Here is a 22,726-nt window from a genome sequence, read left to right as displayed (position 1 = left end):
TTCCGTGGCAGTTCATGGTTCGGAAACATTTAATTCTCTACCGCTTTTGAGAATATAATATACAATATTCTCGTAAATGATCTTCCTGATTTCAAAGTTTGACAACACAAAGTTAACACTCACACTAACATGTAAATTGCATTAAATGAAAGGCAAATTCGGAAAGTTCTTTTTAAAAATATATAACACTAACTGCAGACAGTTTTACACAAAATTCAAAAACAAAATTGTACCCCGCCTTTGTTTCCTAAAATTAACTGTCGCCCTAGCGGCAGAATGTGTAAGTAAACATCATCTTAGCCAGCCACTAAAACTCAGTAAGATTTTCATTTATTTAACGTAAGTCACATGTCATTGTGAATAAATAAAGGCGATTTTTTAAAGTCTTAAGTCAGGAACATCATTTACAATAACTCTGTATTTTTTTCATGTACAGCTTATATAGAGACAATCAAGTCACATTGAAATAAAAATTCTGTAATTAAATTACCAAATATCAATGTAAAATCATTTATCCTTAATTTTGTAAATAGACATACATTTCTTTGGATTAAATTATAGATTTTTGTTTTCAAATTTACAGTAAATTTATAAGAAAATATGATATTTTTATTTATAAAAGTGAAATTTTACACTATTTCATATTAGTAATTTTACTTTCTAGGTGTAAATTGATATGCACAGAGGCTTGGTAAACAGATTGCCACCGTTTATTGCAAATTTACCTATATATATATATATATATATATATATATATATATATATATATATATATATATTTTTTTTTTTTTTTTACAGTGTATGCTGCAATTGGGACATGATACTTTACGTTTGTAGAGCGTCTTACCAATGGAAATTTACTCCTGCTGATATGCAGTTCGTTTCTATGTATACTTTCCTGAGCAATCCAATGCGAAATAGGGGCTCTGATTTTTCTGGGTATTGGCACTCACAAGCCGACGCTGCTGTTTCAATTGTCAAAGGAAACATCTATTTTAGTTGGTGAAAAATTTTGTACCTAATCGGGAATTGCATGCCTTCCGACGAGATATTTGTTCTTACGAAACAGACATAATAATAATAATAATAATAATAATAATAATAATAATAATAATAATAATAATAATAATAATAATAATAATAATAATAATACCACTAATCACTTTCTACACTAATCATAGCATCGGTTGTTATATGACTTCAGAGCCATCACTGGCTTAAACTTACGAAATCTACAGACTAATACAACGTTCTCCAGAGCTACCATGCTTGGTAAGCTCTCACTGACCCTTCTACATCACTATAACGAATACACCCAGTAAACTATGAGAGGATATATTCATTAACATGTTACCTCCTTTTGTGTCTTTTTTCAGCAATAATTTTTATAACTGCAGCATAACAGTGATTTAGTTTAAGAAATTGGAGGGAAAATGTTAGTGTGGTGACCTGTACTTTTTATTTGCTATGGATCTTCAATCATTAAGATTTTTCGAAAATCAGAAATGTTCAACATGAATTACTTTTGTTTTTCAGTTGAGCGTCTCTTTAAGGAACGAGGCTATATGAAACGCGGACCTACAGCTGAACGTGATATCCGAACTATATGAGCTCTCGCACGGAATCGAACCCGGATGTTAAACCTGTAATATTTTAAAAACAACACATGTGAAAAATCTCAAATTTTACAAAAAAAAAATCGTTATTTCCGTAATAATAAGTAGTTATAAATGATCCTTGAGACTTGACTAGTCGTTGAGTTGCTTTCTTTTTAGGTAGAGAAATTTGATTTAATAATAACTAAAATTCAACTAATCTGGTGATTAATTCTGCAATTAAACTAATATACATATGTTCGGTATTTAAACGTATAGAGCAGTCCAGTTCAGCAGTTTGCTTTATTGTAAGGCTATTTAACTAGGTAAAACTAAATTGGTAATCAAGGTTGAAAGAGATAATTATGCAAAAATAAACGTAGTTTTGTATTGTGTAGGTGTTGAGCTTATGCAATTCATTCCAAGACTACTGTACTTGGCCTCATGAAAAGAAAAAAAAAACCTTCTTTAAAGACGACCTAGGTAAACGGTCCCCAGGTGTCAGCATTTGTATTGAAGAAAAGACACCTTTCGTTGCCACCAACTCTCCACACACTTTACTCGTGTACCATCAACAGAAGTGGAATCAAACAACATGACATTACAGAGGATATTTGATGCTTGCAAAGCAAATTCTACAGATGAGGTAATTTCATAGATCTGTGTCTCTAACTCCAACAAAATTCAGATCATACGTATATTCTCATTCAAGAGCTTTTAGTGATTGCAACACTGTAGCGATTCCAGAAGAAAATGTATTTTCATTCAAAGTACAAGATACCGTAGTTTGCACTTAGGACAAGAACTGGCAGTTCGGGAAAATTCAAGAAGCAAGTGAGTAAATTAAATAATCTTATTAAATTCTTTCATCCACATAGCTACATAATAATAATCTATTTCCAAATCTCTAAAGATGACAAAGTGTGGGCGCCAATTGGTAAAGTCGTATAGGCTGAAAAGGAAATGTATCATGAGGGAAGTGCTAAAGGGGATAGTAGCAGAAAAAAGGGAGAGGGCAAAAGAGAGTACAATTAATGGACGGTATCAAAATAGAAAAATCGGACGTGAAGGTGAAGAGGTTAGCGAATACCGTTGCGGCAAATGATTCGTCAATAATGGCAAAATACCTGTGATCATGATGATATGTAAAATATAACCCACAGTTAACAAATGCTACTGGTGAAGCTTCAAATAAACGAAAAACTATGCACAGGAATCAGCCAACTTTCTATGACAAGACAATTTGAAAATTTTAGGAGATCTAAGAGTTTTTGGCTTTTTGCTTAAAGTGTCAACTGTATAAATAAAGAAAATATAGCGTACTAGGATGGTTTTAGTAATGTACTAATTTGATTTACAACACAGCTTGCATCATATTGGCGTGATTTTGCCATATGGAAAAAAACGCAACTCTAAAACTAGTAAAGTCTCTGTTATTAAATTTTAATAACTTGTTCCTACTTAACAGTTTTGTGAAGACTTCCGATCTTTTCGCTGTGTTCCTTTTGAGATACTTCAGGTTTGCCGATTTTCTAAACAATCATGATGTTTGAAGGCTCATAACAAATAAAAAGAAAAGGAAAAGATGACATTTTCAGGTGTAAAGTTGTTTCTAGGAAGTTATATACTATAAAGTCTACATCTTAGAAACATAAAAATGAGTCTTATTTTTTCTTTAAAAATATTCAAAAATGGCAATTTGCTTTCTTGTTTAGCTTTAACTTTCAACAAGTTTATAAAGATATTTGTAGTGTAGTGGACATAAATGTACATTGGACATACAATTTTATAGTTTCAATCTTTCTTTCACATGGGTTTTGTTTGAAATCAATTTCATCAAACATAACAGAGCTGCATCAATTTCATCAAACATAACAGCATGTTGACACAAACATTCGTAAACTGCAAAATAAGCTTACGAGCCTGTACTAAATGGCCACTCAAAACAATACTCTATATCAAGAAAAGGAATGAATATTTGTTTTCAGTTCTCTTAATATGTATAAACTCATGTAAGATTTTTTTTAAAGAAATAAACTTTGTCAGCAACTATTAATCCAATGGCGAATCTAGAAAGTAAAAACCAGAAGGGGGGCAGCCAGAACAAAGACTATGATAGATGTATCATGAGTTTACTATAAACTTTCAAAAATATGTAAATAATAGCTTCATTATTTTTGACACTCAAAAAAACAAAAAAGAAAAAAACAGAAGGCCTACTTGCCTGGACCAGGCAAGATCTGCCACCGTTTTAATCTGAAATTGAGTAATTTGAAATGGATTGACCCAGTGTCACTAGGAAAAAATTGGACGGACTTCTTTTCTGTACTTAGTATATATTCCTATTTTTAATATTGCGTATTTTGTCTTACGGAAACAAACTTTTCTTTTCTTTTCTTTTCATTCACAAATATCTACATTAATAAACCATATTTTAAAACGAAGTATTTACTAACTAAAAGTTCTCAATTTAGCTTCCTCTCGTAAGTTTTAACTCTACAGCTTCCTTTGATACCATACCCCTTACATTTATGCAACCAGAACAATACATGTGCGTCACGGGTTCACAGAACTGTTGTTTGTCACGCTATTGCTTTCTCTTCTTTCCAGTTTACGTTAGACAGATTCTGGAAACAACAAACACTACAGAGAAAAGAAAAAAAGCATGCGTAGAGAAACAGGGAGTGCAGAAGTGAATACGCACAGATGGCAGGCAGATGTGTTTCCGTGACTTAATACGAGTTAGAGAAGCTATATGCTAAACACAACACATGTGTTGCTTGAGAAACTAAATATTGTGTAAGCAGCCTAAAATGCTTGGAAAAGTATCCTAAGTTTTCTTACGAGAAAAATGTTCACACTGATTTTGTACTAAGACACAGGTTGTGCAGAAGCATTTTCGTTTTTAAGTGTAAGTGTGTTTTTAAATCTATAAATTTCAATCTTCGTATTTTTTTAAGTAACTAGATTAGTTGAGCTAGTACTGTGGAAAGGTGATATTACTATGATCATTGTATTAGCACACCAATCAAATTATTTTTTTCTGAGATTTCTTGTCTAACAATCTCGCTTCACAACCGTCGGCTGTGATAATTGAAGCCACTAGCGGTTCTTAAGGGAGTAAAAAAACTATTATTTTCGCTTGTCTCGGGGAAGAAAACTTACCTACTAAAATAAATTTTGCGCATGTGGATTAGTACATGCTTGTAGCGATATATCTACACTACAGGGGGTCCGCAAAGTCACACAATCCAAACTTTGGAGCATCAGAACTTTTGAACCATAAGTGTGAATTAAATAAAACTTATATTTTATAAAAATTATATTTTTAAGATATAAACTATTGGATGGGTGTTCGTTGTTCGTCCTCACGAATGCCTGAAACTGGCAAGGTCGAAAAAACGGTTTTGCACAAACAATGGAAAATCAGAATTTAAAGATGTTTGTACCATTTATTGTGGACAAATGGGTATGTTGATGGATAGTCTTGTATATACAAATGTACCCTTCTGAAACAAGAACGACACAATGAAACCAAGTGATAATGGAATGTCGTAAAATGACACGTTTCCAGGCATTATGATGTAATATGGCCACACTGACGGTACCAGATCGTATCAACACATGTGAATGGCTACCGACTATCTTACAGATGGACAGTTACAAATAATAATAATAATAAAGAAACTCGCAAATTACTCAGAAAGTCATGGCCAGGCGTAAATCGATTGTTACGTTTTCTCAATAATTTGCAAGTTTCTTCTTTCAGCATTTGTAAAAACGTCACTTCGTAGAGGGAATAGGTATTCATTACTATAATGTTTAATGAAAATCAGTATATAAACTCTTAGATAAAAATATTTAATTACATATGTCTGAGAAAAATCCACTTCTGAAAATCGTAAGGGGGACAATTCCTATATTATTAATATTTCCCATTATTTGCTTAGGAAATACTTAATGCAGGGATTAGCTTAGATTGGAGGTGTGAGATTCGTTATATAAACGTTTAGTTATAAATAAAGAAAATATGTATTTCAGTATTTTCGAAAATTCCACTTCTTTATTATTATAGACTACTATTATATACTATTATATGAAAAATGTAATTGATTCACTGAAGATTTAGGTCATACTAGTATATCTGGAAAAACAAGATTTGGACAGGAAGCTTTTTTTGTTACAAGAACAACGAATAAGAAACGGATTTTAAATAAGGCCTATGTGCTAAGAGAGGTAACGGAGGTTCACTTGTTTTGTTCCTGATAGTATACCACATACATTCCCGAAGTTGGGGAAAAGAAACTCGGGATATACTGTAAACTTCTCATTTTAGAACAACTGAGTTTCGTGTATCAATGTAAAAATACAGTGAAGTTTTAAACTATTTGATTTGAACACTGAAACGTAAGGTAGTACATCTATAGCTACTGGTTACAATAGATTAATAAGATCAAAGGCAAAACCTGTTCATCGGACGTTGAATCCATATAAGAATGGGCATCTCTTCCAAGTTAAAATTGTGGGGATGGAACAACTAGAATACTACTAGACCCCAACTGAATTTAGTAAATTATTAGTAAACGATAATTTACTTGAATTATGAGCTAACTGGATTCTCATATTACCATTATCAACACAATCGATAGCTTAAGCATGACATATTTCCACCAGTATTTGTTGTTCATTTGTTTCCGATGAATTCCAAAAATGTAAGCTGCATATGGAACTTACAAATATTATATTTTACATTGACTTATAAATATTATAATGAAAGAGAACAACATTTTTAGTTTCTGAAAGAGAAAACTTTTAAGTCCAAATAGCTCAAAGATAAAGAAAAGAGGGAAACTTGAAAGTAAAGTAAGCGAAAGTAAAATGAAACATCCATAGACGTATTGTTTGGCACCGGAAATGGGAGTTTAAATTCTTGTACTTAGGTTTATTGCAGCGGTGATAAAGTCACTTAACTCACCTATTCACCATGATTTTCTTCCGTTACTGCCACAAATTTAAGTTTACATGCAATACGGGTCTTTGGTAAGTCCTTCGCCTAGAAATAGGAATTATACTCTTAATACTATCCATTAATTTATTCTTTCACTACCTTCCTTAATTTCCTTCTACCATACCTCCTATATAATAATTTGTAGTATATTCATAGTATATTCATAGTATAATTTATTCTCCTACAATATATTAATATCTTCTTAATTTCTTCCATTTATATTATCTTTACTCATTATTACCAATGTACCTCATTAGTTAATTGTTCCAAATTTTACGTTCAACTCAAAGTAAAAAAATTCAGAATTCGAGTATTTTGTGCTGTCTTCCCGTAATGCAACGTTTTTGCTTCGTACAATGCAATACACTTCATCCCAGTCCTTTCTGTAACTCTCAATTCAGTGACTCACACAATATGCTTTTCATCAGAATCTTCTTAAGGATTTTCCACCATTTTCCCTGCCATTTCTATTTAAAGTTTACATTTTATAACTAAGTTAATAATACTATATAGGTATTCAATCTAATCTACTGTCTTGCTCAGACGCCTATCACAGCCTCAATCAGTACTTATTTCTGCATTAATCTTTTTCATATTCATTTTCATCTCATATTATTTTCAGTGTTTCCTTATGTTCTCTTGCATCATGTTAATTTTCGATTCAAATTCTGAGATAACGACCTTTTTATCATTAGATCCTTCTATCTCGTGTAATCAGTGTTTCCCAATTAATCTCTTATTCGATATTCTCCTAAATGATGTTACTGGGAGATGAAGTTTTTATCAAAACCTCTTACCATTTCGTCATCCTATATCATTTGTAGTATTCCGACTTTAAATATTTGGTACATACGTAAGTGTTTTCGAATTTTTGATCTCTTATCCTAAACTTCTTTAGTACTTGTATTCGAGTCATTTGCTGGAATTCTATGTTCTGTGATTTGGCGTTGAAGAACTGGGTTCGATTCCCGGTGGAAGGTCATGTGGTTCGGATTCCACGTTAATCAGTAGGTCCCGTCTCATATAGCCCCCAAATCAACTCACGGAACAAGTTGCCTACGGACCTTGTTTCCCTGATATTCTAGATCAATTTGCATACTTTTGTATGGTTTATCTGGGTGCCCTATCTGGGTGACAATTATTACAATCATCAGCAACGATAATTGTGCTTCACTTTCCTGACATCAAAATGATGTCAATGTAAACTGCCTGCATCACAACCATGTTATCTTAGTCACCCGAAACGATACCAAGAAAACAAAACAATAGTCATAACATAATTATGATATATCATAAAATACAAACAAACACAGTATTGAATTTTAAATGAAAATAAGGTATACAACATATAGTTTGATTTAGGAAAATGAAAGTGAATTCAAATTGGCTGCCTTCGACATCGCATGTTCTAAAATACTTTCCCCACCGAAAGTACTAAAAGTTTGCCTTTCATCTGGGCGTCTCCATCCATTTGTACCACCGTATGTATTATATAAGTATATACAAAATTCTTATATATATGGTTTCCTCAAAAGTAGTCGCATTCAAATCTTTTAATCTAAATTTTCTTCCATTGTTCTTCCATAAATTTAATTTTCTATTGTTTTAGTTTGTGCTTTTTCATCATGTGTTAATTAATAAATAAATCTTATATTTCTCATGACTAAACCTAAAAGTTTTGATTAATACTGATCTTCATCTAAAATTTTCGTTGTTCCTAGGTTTACTTTCAAATACTAAGCGAATCTGAATAATTTAAGATGTTTACTTATTGTCAATTATACATTGACTACACTGTTGGCAGCATATTGTATGTATAAGGAAAGCATGCTACTCTTATTCTTTTCTTTAAAAAAAATGCGTATCACTGTTAAGAGGAATTAAGGGACTATTGATATAATTGGCGTATTTAAGATTTTGTTTCGGGGGGCTTTGATAACTTTATTCCTCGAAATGTGAAAATTATGTAAGATATTTCATTTACTTTAATGTAGTAAATAAAATTTCGGGAAGGAAAGCGCTTAAGTCCGTCAGCCCCCCTTAAATACGCCACTGATTTATACTATCTGCTACTGAATGGTTCATGTTTTCTTTTATAGTACGTAATGCAATAACAAAAAGAAAATAATACTCCACCAGAATAAAACTGTCAATTTATAACGAGATCTCTATTTACGTATCTATATCTCTATATTATTATTATTAAATATTATGAACAGCAAGACTTTGTATAATATATTAATAGCTTACACTTCTTTTATTCTAAAAGATGACTGCTGTAAACCAATACATCGCACACATATCTCAAATATATTTCTTCTTGACATCAACTATCTATCTTTATAACAATTCTGTCATCTTGACAACCATATCAACAAACTAATCAACAAACCTTTTCTTTTTTTCAATATACCTATTTCTGTTCAATTATTGCGCCTCTGATTCTATACCTAAAACAGGTACAGATTGGTAATATTATTTACATCGTTATATAAATTGTCGCTCGAACGGGAATTACGTAACAGTAATACTGTGAAGGAAAGAACCCTGGATAAAAAAAGTTTCCAAATATTGATATTTTGAATAGCCCTCGTATGAATTGAAAAATTGCATTAATACAATTATTTTTCTTCTCTTATCCTTATATATATATTCATATTACAATATTATATTCTTTTATATGTAGTCTTAATCATACATTCATATATTAATAACATCAAAAAAAATATCGTCGATAGGACTATTCACTTGGCTATTCCTTCCCGTATTAAATAATATAATATCATCTTTATCTACAGTTAACATATTTATCCATGTTCCAGCAACATTATTTATAAATAACGACTATCGTTCTATTAGATGTTAACAAAATCAGAAGGTAATATAATATGCAAAGATCTTAGCAATCACAATACATAAAACAGGTACAGATTGTATAATAGCGAATTATGATCTGCAATTAATATATTTTAAAATTGAAACAAATATTTAAGATTAATGTCATGAACTTCAACTAAGCATAATCGGCCCTCCTTTTGGAACAAACAAATAAATGAAGATAAACATAGCGCTTTAGAATTATCATAATGACATAAAAATTAACAACAGAAAAAAATATTTAAGACAATAGATACACAACATAAATATTTCATAATGAATCAATTATAGATGAGCTGTTAAAGAAACAAATAAATTATCTATAATTGTTACCCAAAATCACGCAACATGCTCCTCCTGGCCTGCTGCGTAATGGACAATGGAATAGGTTTCTTTGCCTTTGGTAGCGTTTCAGGATCTAGTCTTCCGAATAAGATAATCAGCTGATAGTGTGTAAGTTCAATATTCAACTTCTGACGAAGCCCAGCTCTAAGTGGATCTACAATAACAAGTATCTTCTTTTCAGCTACATTCTCCACTACGATGGGCAAAATATCTTCAGCCCGTCCAACAAAATATTCGCTGTTTGTGATGTCATTCTTCACAGCATTGGCTCTTGCATCTTCGATTGCATGGTTCGACATTTCTATGCTAAGAATTTGAGCACATTTCTTAGCAAGAGTAAATCCAATCTCTCTAGTGGTACAACACACATCTATCAAGGAAGTTTCTTCATCAACCTCAACCATTTCCGCGATCGAAGTATAAGGCTGCTCGGCTCCCGAAGTATTCACTTGAAAATAAGAATCTGGAGATACTCGGAAATTCATGTCACATATAGTTTCTTTCACGTATTCTTTTCCGAACAATAACTGCAATGGTGAGGGTTTCTCACCTTCTTCCTTTTCAGTGAAGATCTGGAAATAGAACGATGTTATATTTAAGATGTTTCCTTCTCTGTTTTGGAAGTAATCTTTCAAATCATCCTTAATCTTCCCTATTTCCTCCTCATTCAGGGTTTGTGGATGCATAACTGCCAACAGTATCAAATCGCCAGTATTCGATGTTCGGACAGTCTATTCTCTCCAGTAACCTTCATGAGTCTCTGGACCAAATGGCTTATCTGACTCTCGTATGTATTGTTGGAAGGCCTTTACTGCCTCTTTCATTCTGTCAGGCAAATGTCTCAGAAAGTCTGCCGGTCCAAGCCTCATTGAACCTTCTTTGAAGCTAGCCAGTCGAAAACCCACTATTCGCTCTTGCATCTCAGGGTTTATGCCCACTCTAAATTCACACTTGTTACGGTAACCATCAACAACAGCTGGTTTCATTTCAACAAGTTCACAAGCAAGTCCTTCATTCTTCTCTTTTCTTTCTTCTGCCCAACCTGCCAAATCCAAATTCCTTAACGGCAGCAAATCCATCAGTCGCGTGAGCGAGGCTTTTGTTTCTTCAGTCTTTTTCTTCAACTGTTCTTCATAAGGAACATCCAACAAAGGTATTGTAACCTGTTTCATTCTATCTTCTACAGGTAACTCAACTTTCGTCTTTTTAGAATCCTTATCATCAGACTTTTCCAATTTTTGCTTACGTTGATCAGTTAATTCAACTTTTGCATTGAAATGTGCATTCATTAAGTCTAACTTAGAATCAATTTGCTGAGTCATTTGTAGAGTGTTTTCTTGGGAGATCAACTGTATTTGTTGACTTATATTTAATTTCATTTCATCGAATTTCGTTGTAATTTGCTGACTCGTATTGAGTTTTATTTCTTCGACTGTCGTTGTAAGCTGTTGGCTTATGTCAAGTTTCATTTCTTCGACTGTCGTTTTAAGCTGTTCGACTGTCGTTGTAAGCTGTTGACTTGTGTTAAGTTTCATTTCTGCGACTGTCGTCGTAAGTTGTTGCTTCAATTGCATAAACATATCCAAGATTCGGTTAGTATTTACCATTTGCGACACGGTTTCTTCTATATTATCAGTCGTTGACATACCATCATTATGTACATTGGCCATATTAGTCTTGCGCTCAATTTTTCTTCCACTACGCAAATAAGTATAATTTAAGTTCATAAGTCCCTTGATATTAGAATTGAACCCTGTCTTTACTCGTTACAAATTTCATAAGATTGGCACCGATGGACGTACCTTTTAATACGGTAAAAAATCGTTTGTCTCGATAATTACTCATGAAAATCGATAACACATATCGATAGATCACGTCGAGATGAACACAGGGGTATCACTGAGGGTGAATTCTCCAGTGGCGCATCTAGAATGTAAGAATTGGGGGCAGCAGCAAGAACCTAGACTGTGATAGATATATCATAAGTTTACCATTTTTTATGGGTCGTGCGGGGGTTTCCAAATGAATTCTCTCGAGATGAATATTATGGCTAAGTTGGGCGTTAACATTCTGAACTTTAATTATTGTTTTACACATTACATGACAGAAAAACTGCAACTGAAGCTGTAACGAATGTTTCAAAAAATTCCCAATAAAGAATAAAAGGCAATGCTTATTGCAATCTTTTAGAATAATACAAATAATATTTTGAATTATTTTGTCACTCAAAAAAATTTAGGGGTCGCAGGCTACTCGGCTAGTATCCGCCACTCGAGAATTCACCCTCAGTCATATCATTCTGTTCATCTCGATGTGATCTGTCGATATGTCTTATCTTCGGACAATGTTATAGTAAGCAAAAATTAAAGTTTAAGAGTGATCACAATTTAGGACTAGATCACATTAACATGGCTAGTGACGTAATGAAATCTTAATTAGTGTATAGGTACTTCGTTTTCAATTTAATATTAATAGGTAGAGCGACTGTATCGTGCAGCATACATCTTTAGGTTTACAAGAAAGAAACTTGTTTGACATTAAGACTTACTCATCCATGTAATTTTGTTGAATTCAATGACATCTATGGACTGTGCTCCATATCGTCTTAGAACAGGTTCTCTTTTTTCGTTAAATTTTAAATAATATTCTAGAATACCCAGTACATACCATGCAATTGTTTCATAAATAAGGGATTTCCGTTTACTTTTAGCTGAAAGAGACGTTAAATTCAAAATCAACTCAACTCAACTCCGTTTACTTTTAAACCTACCAAATATTTAGGAGTCCGTTATTTAGATTCATTTAGGTATTACGTAGAAAGTATACTTGCTTCTTCGAATTACACTTCATCATTATCTTCTCTAGTGAATGATGATCTTGAAAATTATTTTCACAGTACAACTCAGAAATTAGAATAATTGGATAAAAGTACACTGTAAAGCATGTAATATCTTATTTTTACATAAACTGTACCAATTTTCATGATCAATTTTCAGAAGAAAACTATTGTGGTGGACAAACACCGTGTGCGTGGGTTTCCTCGGGGTTTTCCCGTTTCCTTTCACATTCTTCATTCCATCATTTCATTTATCTCATCATCACCGTCTATTTTAGCCTAGCCGCCATAAAGTGGGACGTAAAACTCACTCAAAAAAGAAGAAAAATATGAATATTCCATACGTAATTATCCTTTTCTTTATATAAATTTTTCTTCCTGAGATGGCAGCTCCCAGTTGATGTTACTATTTCTTAGTAATGTGGGAATACCCTCTTAAAAAGTAAGGATGGAAATAAATATTTTATGATCTTATCTAAGTCTTTAAATTATTTATGTTTGTTTCACGCATGTGGATTTTGTAGTTTCGTTTCATCTATCCGTTCGTTAATTCGTCCAGATAAGATGTAAAAGAATAATGTTAGGTGTACAAATGTGTAATTTGCTGTTTGTGTCTATTGTACATTTGCTCTATAAAATGTGAGAAGTTGTTTCTCTCAAACTGACACTTTTATGCACACTCCAAGCCTTTGGATTTCAGACATCACAGATAATATTTTTCCACGTTCCCAGTACTATCTGTTCCGTGGTGTATAAAATGACTTCCAAGTCTCCTTTTTATTTACTTTATATGGATTAATATGTATTCAGGATTCTCTGCTTTTTTTGTTATTGTTTCTTTTGATGAAAGGTTCATTTACGCTTTTTTTCAACTGGAATATACTGGATAGTTTTTGTAAAAAAAAAAAAAAAAATGTTACGCGGGACAATTTGACCGCCCTCTTGGTCCTAGTTGCTAGCCATCTTTGTTTCCCCGAAAACACCTTAACTTCGTATTTTTATATCTAAAACTTCTATTACTTTTTAAAAATGTTAGTTTTCTCCTTTATATATACACTTAGGCTTTCATAGAACTTGTCGACTGTTAGGTACAATACTAGTTTTCTGCATAGCATTATAAGAAATTTAGTATAATATATAATCAGTTTTACCTACTATATTTAACCTGTTTTTCACGAACAAAAAGTACAATTCCTTGAACAGTTTCATTTTTGAAATTTAGTTAAACACGTTAGCTCAAATTGAATAAATACATTCAGTAAGTTACTTAAAACCAGCGCGGGCAAACTTGACTCCCCCTTGGTCCTTCACGCAGCAGATGCAAGCATGGTCTTTCTAGGGTTAATCTTTCAGAGACAAACAACCAAGCCTGCAACGCTAGCTCTGCACTCAATCTATCCTATGAGAACTAAAACTGTCAATTACCATATATCCTGATTCTAAGCTCAACTGGATAAATATTGGATCCAGCTCATTCACCGATATATAAGAAAGAACCGTTTCCAGGTTTATAAGAGGAAACCCAACTATATAATTAACAGCAGGATAGTCAGCGAAATATTTTCTTCGCACATACAAATCATTGTTTTTTCTTTTCTTTTGAACAAACTATTTCAAAATAGTAGGATTGGATGAATCTATCTATAATGACATTCACACTACAAACTCAATTCGACTGTCCAATATCTCTCGTAATTCCATTCAATCGACGTCTCTTCCAGTTTAATTACTTCCTTACCTTACCTTCTTCTCCCGCCTTAATCACAGTTTCGATCTCTTTGGTTGAACCTCACAGAAAGATAGATTTGTTTCTGCCTTCACAATGTCCGCATGCCTATTATACCTAATTTTATTGGTTTATTTCCAGGTTTCAAAGTTTCCAAGTGATTGCTTGTTTCCTAGCTAAAGAATTATTTGAATATGTAAGAAATATATGTGTAATATTTTTGCTTCTGTGTTTGAAAGAGCTAGTGTGATTCAGTTTTGCTTTCGAAGTTGTTGAACATTTCTTTCGTCTTTTCTATATTAATATTCAACTTTACTTCCGTGCTCTTCAAACTATAATATCTTGCAGATGCAGCGGCGCAAATCTGTCTTCAACATTGATGGGGACGGGACGGGTAAGACCGTTCCATAATCTTTTTTTTAAGCGATGTTCAAAAGAATTATGAAGTTGAAAAACAATGTTGTGGAAGATCAAGAGAGCAGAGTTGTCTTCAACATTGGGAGGCGGGCAGATTTCTGCCTTATTCTGGGGAGACATGAATTTCATCTCACTTTCCTTTGTGGCAATCGGAGAGAAATCATCACATTCTCCCAAAAAACACATTTCAAATCATATTGTTGACGGCGACCGTCCCCCCAGTTCCAAGATTGGACGGGTCATGGCCCCTCAGCCCCCGATATTTGCGCCAGTATTTGTGGATGTATTGCTAAGATGGAAGTATTTGTGGATGTACACGATTTAAGTGCATGTAAGAGTGACATAAATACATGCTACAGCTAAATCTGCAAATTGTGCATTTAGACCACTAACCCATTTAGGAAATCCGTCTACTGAAACATGACGAGGCGATGACCGCATGTCGATACGCTTTCGCAAAATTATTCCTATAAGGTCACCACGTCGCCGGGAAGAAGAATCGCCATCCAGATGGTGGCACGCCTTTCTAGAACCGCCATTGCTGCTGAAATGCGGTTTTCTTACGGCAACATGTCGGCAGGAAGGTGGGCAGCCAAGTACATGGTGTCTTGTAGTAATGTGGCTCCGACACGGCGAGAGTCGCTGCTGAGCCCATTATAACAGCTAGGAGACGGATGCTGAGACGACAGCGAATTCCATATGGGAACAGCTGCCGACTTTAATATGGGTTCCTAGATAGTAATAATTGTACGAGATAGCGGCAAACTTTTTCATATGCATCAGGCTTTCATTTCTAATGTAAGTATAACTTCTAGATCTACTTCTTAAGGTTTCAACATTGAAATGAAAATTATTTGAATACCACCTAAAGTCATTTGGTATTATTTAAAATTGTTGTATAAAAATCAATTGTTATACAGCAATAACCTTTATTTAAACTGAAAATTTGTGTTAGAAAATTTTCATAGCTCGAAATTTTTAACAGTTTACCTTTTTTAAAAAAGGGGGTTTATATTAACAATGACACATTTAAAAAAATACCAAGAATCATATTTTTGCTAAGAGTTAATTTTGTCTTATTCGTGTGACAAAATTCAGTGAGTGTACTCAGGTAGCCTAAGTACTTTATTCCACTATTTCCACATTTTTTTCCTAGTGGCGTTGAGGTTAAAAACGTTACTAGGAATGAGGGAACAGCATATAGACTGTACAAGAACTAGCATGAATTTTAAAAATCAATATGCAAGTTTGTAACTTGGCTATTAAGGTTACCTAGGGGCACCAGAGGGAAGGGGAACAGCGCCCTGGAATAAATCCCATTATGAAATGGAAACTTCGACGTTGTTTACCTTAACAAAAGAGACACTGACCAAATCTTAAAACCCACTTTATTTTAAATTATAATTTGTAACTGTTTCGGATATCTAGGATATCCTTCTTCAGACACTATCGAAAATAAATGAAAATACAGACATATATATAAATATTGTTATGACAAAGTTTAAATTAATAAAGCCATGAATAGTCTTACTATTGTTTACCTTAATGGTATCTTCCTCAAGTTCCTTTCCCCTTTGTAATTTGCAGGCCACGGGCGCTGAGGGCCTATATACCATCAATTAGCATCTTTTCAGGCCCGAGACAAATTCCCGAAAGATGCCTGGATGTTTATGTAAATGTAACAGTTATCTTCATATTTCTCTAACATTAGTATTTTAAAACATGTAGATACTATTTAAGAGCACTGAATGATTTATTATTATTATTATTATTATTATTATTATTATTATTATTATTATTATTATTATTATTATTATTATTATTATTATTATTATTATTATTATTATATTTTAAAAACCAGGTTGAGCCAACCAACTTGTTTTTAAGCAATTTATTCTTTCAGTAACTTTTGTTCTACATAGATTCATGCAATCCATAGGTTAATAAATCGAGAGTATACATTTCTGTTTTAAAAGAAGTTGTTTCGTTTGAAACTTTGTTTCCTTTTGTCACAGCCAGCGGCGCAAATCTGTCCTCAACATTGGGGGGCGAGGTTAAAATCGTTCCCATAATCTATTTTTTTTTAAGCGATGTTCGAAATATTTGTGAAGTTGAAAAACAATGCTGTGGAGTATCAGGAGAGAAGAGTTGTCTTCAACATTCGGAGAGTGGCAGATTTGACGCTTATTCTTGGCGGGACATCAATTTCGTCTCACTTTCCTTTGTGACAATCGGACACAAGTCATCACATTTCTCTCCGAAAACGATATTTCAAATCTGATTATTGAGGGGACTATCCCCCAGTTCCAAGATTGGAGGGGACATGTTAGATCCCTCATCTCCCCGGGACTTGCGCCAGTGTGCAGATATATGTTGTTTGTAAAGAGAAAAATTTCATCAGCAAAACGAAAGTGGGTCAGATATTCAGATATTTCCCTTTATATTTATCCCTTCATTATCCCACTTCAGAAATCGAGACATACTGAAATTTGTTTGTGAAAATTCCTGGAAGATGTAGTATTACCCAGACGTACTTCTCTCTCTTTCTCTCACTCACTCTCTCCTTTTAGTCTTACTAAATCAAAACAGTTGAATATTTGTTGTAGCTAGTTTACAGAGATTATCTGTAACTATTATATAAGCTTCTTCTCCACAACTTGCTTTAACACTGTGAAACACCACAGAGGTCTTCACGGAATCGAAAGAATTGTTCATAGTTTATTAATGCAGCACATAAGGGTAACGAATACTCGTTTCACTATTATATCAGTTTCCTTAGACCCTATCACTTGAATATGATCTACTGTACTGCAACACTTTTAAGTGCAGCCCGTTTCTTAGTTAAGCGAACTTTAAATTTATCCAATAGGAACATTGTAGATTGAAAAAAAGAAAGAAAGAAACAATCGAAAAGGAAACCTTGTAGATCTCAGGAAGAAAATGTATATCTGTAAGTCTGTAAATATGATTTGTGTCTTTTTTATGCAGCATATGATCATAGTACTTCTCCATTTCTAGATAACTCAATCACTTGGTATGAAGCTATGCTCGAATTTTATCGGTTTTTATCCAGCTTACTACTTCTCTATCTTCGTTTTTTTCACTTTTAGTGCATCACTCGAAAATAATTTGTTGTTGAATAGTGAAATCTTCAAGGTTTGTTTACAGTTTTAGTGTTTGTAATTGCTTTTCAGCGTTTCGATTTACTTCAGTCCATTGATTGTATGCATTACTTTGTCTTTTGAAGTCCCATGTTGCATTTAATTCATTTTTGTACGAGATTGCTTTTAAATACTATCATATCTTCTGTAATGCATTCCTATATCATTTTGATAAGTTGTACATATTCCATTTTGTGTCACATTATCACTATAATAATTTCTTCATCACAGGTGGTGTTCTTTTTTGAAGATCTTCTTCGCATTGTTCTTGCTCGTAATACTTCTTTTCGTAACTGCATTCATCAGAATATTTACGATCTCCCTGTTCGTTTCGGAAATAATAATGCCTTATTGGGATACATGAAAGTAGTTTTTCAGTTACGGTTGAAATACGTAACGCTGCTTTTGAAGAATTTTCGTTCTTACATATGATCCTATCGCCCTACAGGTTTTCTGATTTTCAGAAGTATAGTTGGTTCAAACTGTTCAATTCTTACTTTGTGTGTTTAACCTGTTCATTATATTTAAATCTTCTGCCATGAATATTCAGTTTGACATGATGTTTTAGTTTTACTTGTCTTTCCACTTATAACGATATTGTGTACTTTTAATATCATTACTTGTCTTTTTAACATCTTTATTTGTGTTTACGGGCAATATGTGCTATTAAAATATGCACAAGCTAGCAAAAAGAAGAAGAAGAAAATATAAAAGGAAATGTTTTAAATTTCTTTCTGATATTATGATTAATGTTCTGTTAACATAGCAGTCTGACAATATGTGTTATTGGTCGTCATAGCAACGAGTGATATAAGATATAAGAAAGGATCCATGTTGTATAATCTACATGCATGTTATTTAAAGGATGTAAATGTTTCCTTCATTACGTATTATAATAAAAGGTAATATCAAGATGCAGTGTTTAAGTGAATTTTGGTAAAATAGTAAACTAGATTATAAATATTGTGGGCTATAGTGTAACGCTGTATATAAAAATTGACAAAAATAAATATACTGGTTACATATAAATTGGCGTTTACGCCCGGGATTTCTAGAGATTTGTGAGAAGATAAGCAAACAATCTCCTAATATAACTAACTGTATATTGATTTTAAGATTACGTAGCAGTTTTATCAAATCCATCAACACGGAATATACTTTGTTAAGGAGTGGAAGAAACATTTACAGAAATATTAAAGTCAGTGTTGCTGGGAGTGAAAATACACATGAAGCAAGTGGTAATATAGAAATAAATACATTCTCAGACCTAGCTAACTTTATCAAACAACAGATTGAGTAAATGGATATTAAATGTACAACGAGATACTTGTATAAATTGATAATTACTTGTATTTTTGGGCAGAAAGTGCTTCTACATAAGCACTATACCAGATATAATGTTAATTTAAAAATAACAAAAGAAGAATGTTTCTAATATATGTAAGAAATATACATTATAGGATAATGAGTTGCTATGTTGTTGTTGATAGATACCTAACAAACATGTACGATTGCAATACAGTCTATGTGCATATTCGTGCAAAGAAAATCAACGAATAAAATTGTTTAATACGTATCATCGTTTTGTGATTTCAATATAAAAGGTGAGAATACTAGTAAATGTAATCACAGAAGATATTTTAATGTGTAAACAATTACTACCACTCGAAATCTATTTATATTATTAGCCGAACCAGGTTGACGACTACCTTTGGTGAGTCGTTGTAAAATTTTTGGTTTACCTCACCCGGGATTCTTGTAAATTCATATCCCGAAGTAAAGTAAGGGTGAATTTACTTCTGTAATAAGGTTAATGACTACGAACTTGACAAGACTTAGAAGTGGTAGAATAATCACAAGAGAAATGAACGGTGAGGCAATGGAGAAAGGAACCAGTGATAGTAATAACGGTGAACAAAGTGCAGCACCAAGAATGACATTAGAAGACCGAATTTTACTAGTCTTACAGCGGCAAGAACAAAGCCGAAAAGACGATATGGAAGCTATGAAGCAGGAATTAAAGCAGACGATAGAGCAGAAGTCCGAGGAATCCAACAGACAATATGAAGAATTAAAGCAGACGATGGAGCAAAAGTCCGAGGAATCCAACAGACAATATGAAGAATTAAAGCAGACGATGGAGCAAAAGTCCGAGGAATCCAACAGACAATATGAAGAATTAAAGCAGACGATGGAGCAGAAGTCCGAGGAATCCTACAGACGATTGGAGCAGAAGTCAGATGAGACGAAACAATTTATTATCCAGGCAATGAATGACATCACTTCGCAGTTTGATGAAAAATTAAAAAGAATATCTGAGGATTGCCAGGATAATCAAAACCATCTAATCCAAGAAGTCAGTGGTGTAAAAAGGGATTTGGAAGTAATAGAATCTTCGGTACAGCAACAAAAGATTCAGGTCACGGATAACTCCAACCAGATACGTATGAATACACAGTTGATAGCTACCTTACAAGAGAAAATCAGGACACTACAGATCAAGGACAACACATACCACAACAACATGGATAATGATCGTGTAGAATTCCCTTGTTCACAAGAGATGACTTCGCCTTCACCCGTATCTGATGAGGACATTATTTTGGAAGAAATTCATCCGAGGAGTACAGATGGGCGGAAAAGAGATGGTGCAACTACACACCACGCCATAGGTAGGAATTGTCACTCAACAAGAACACGGAATGATAAAAGGAAGGTAAAGTTAAGCGTAAAGATGAGTGAAATACGTGCTATGAGTAAGTTCAGTGGTAAATGTAATGAGAATGCTACTTCTTTCCTAGAAAAATTCCAGGACGAGTGCAATATAATGTGTATAGATAGATCACAATATATGAAACTAATTCCTCATTTATTACTCCCACCATGTTCTTTATGGTTTAAAGCAGTACGAGATCACGTTAGTACGTATGAGGAATTCAAAGCAGCGCTAATCGCAAATTACGAAAATGACTTTTTGCTTGCAAATAGAGATGCCACGATTAGAAACCAACATTTCAATCCTCGTTTGCACAAATCTGTTGTCGAGTTTGTTGTAAATACATACAACGAATTAAAAGTCGTAAATCCATTGCAATCGGAATCTAGAATCATAGCATCAATTCGAAATTTGTTACCGTTTAAGTTACAACAGATCCTGTTTTCTACCCAGTGTATGAGTTTTAACCATTTATTAATGCTTGTTCAATGTTATGAAACTCAATACCATGCTCTGAATCAACAAGCAGGAATAGGCAAAAGTAAAAATAATTCAGATCATTTTGTACCTGTTCGGAATCTAAATATCCGTAGTGTGAACGATACGGAACACAACCCAAACCGAGTAAATTCAAACAATCAGAACGAGCAAAATAGGCAGAGCTATGTAGGGAATCCGCCTAACCTAATTAGTCGTGGCAATCCTTATGTAAGACCATATACCCAAAATAGGTTCAGAAATAGACGAAATACATGGCGAAATTCCAGGAATACAGTAAACTACGAGGATAGACGTAATCGGGTGTTAAGAGATGGCACTTCGCATCAAAATCCAGATATTGATGCAATTCCTGTACAGAACAGTAATACGGGACATAATCATGATTGTGCTGTACAATGTACTTTATTGGAACCATACACGAGTATGAATTTAAACTAATTGCAGCTGATGTGCTAGGGGTTAAACCCATATCAGCTATAGATTCTCATGAACATTTATCTTCAAATTTATGCGATAACGTCAAACTCATGTCAGCTATTGATTCTTATGAACATTTATCTTCCAACTTACATGTTCATGTTAATGATGAAAACGACATTTTACATGACGTATCTGTAAGTAATTATTCGGAAATAGCAGTTAATAGATGTCAGTACCAATTTATGCCTGTAGTAAATCGTTGTTGGTCCAAAGATGATACTGTCAATGATGGTTTTGATGTTGAAGAAAATTTTGTATTTTTAAAATCATACAGTACAGCTAAAATACCTGTCAAAATCAATGGGTTAAGCACAGAAGCTTTACTTGACACAGGAGCAAACGCCTCTTTATTATCATATTCGCTATGGAAAGCAATTACTAGTAATTATTCGAATCCTAAGTTACAAAAGGCTGATAATCTTATTATAGTTGATTTTACCGGTAAACATAAAAAAAGAGTAGCTGGAATTACTCGTGTGACAATAGCTATTCAAGATTTTGAAATATCAATCCCTATTCTAGTAATAAAGGAACTGAATGAAAAATTAAAAAAAATATAAAATAGATTTCTTCTGTTTGTGTAAAAATAGATTTATTTTCTTCCTCTTGTTCGTCCGAACATAGGTTACGTTTAATTTTTGATTTTTATTCAATTCAATTTTCTTTAATTCTCATTAACCAATGATAATTTTCAAATGATTTTTAATTCTTTCTTGTTAATATGAAGAATTATAGTTCGATTCATTAAAAGCAAAGGTTATTTATAGTATATTTGATTTGTGTTGAAACTTAATTGTCAAAGATTATGTTAAGTATATGATTCATTCTATTAAGCTAATTATTCGACGACTGTCTTCATGCACAATCTTATATGTTACTTGAATAAGATCCTTCTATATTCTGACGCCCAATTGATACAATGCATACTGTAGAGTATCATCTAAAGTAATTAATATATGATGCGCCCTTGATCATGGTGACTCATGTTTTAAAATGTAATTGCTTCTTACTATTTTGAACTCGTACCCTTCGTTAATTATATAAATAAGCGACGACGTTTTAAT

At 33.2% G+C, this 22,726-nt stretch overlaps 1 pseudogene; it reads right to left on the bottom strand.

Annotated features, from left to right (window-relative positions):
* Positions 1-9,809: 9,809 nt before the first annotated feature.
* On the bottom strand, positions 9,810-10,511 carry LOC145692294 (tRNA (uracil-5-)-methyltransferase homolog B pseudogene; annotated as a pseudogene).
* Between the last annotated feature and the right edge of the window lie 12,215 nt (positions 10,512-22,726).

The sequence above is a fragment of the Thermobia domestica genome, chromosome 8 (assembly GCF_964235325.1).
Source record: "Thermobia domestica chromosome 8, izTheDome1.hap1.1, whole genome shotgun sequence".
Taxonomy (NCBI): domain Eukaryota; kingdom Metazoa; phylum Arthropoda; class Insecta; order Zygentoma; family Lepismatidae; genus Thermobia; species Thermobia domestica.
The sequence above is the reverse complement of the archived record's forward strand: the minus strand, read 5'-3'. Positions and strand labels throughout refer to the sequence as shown.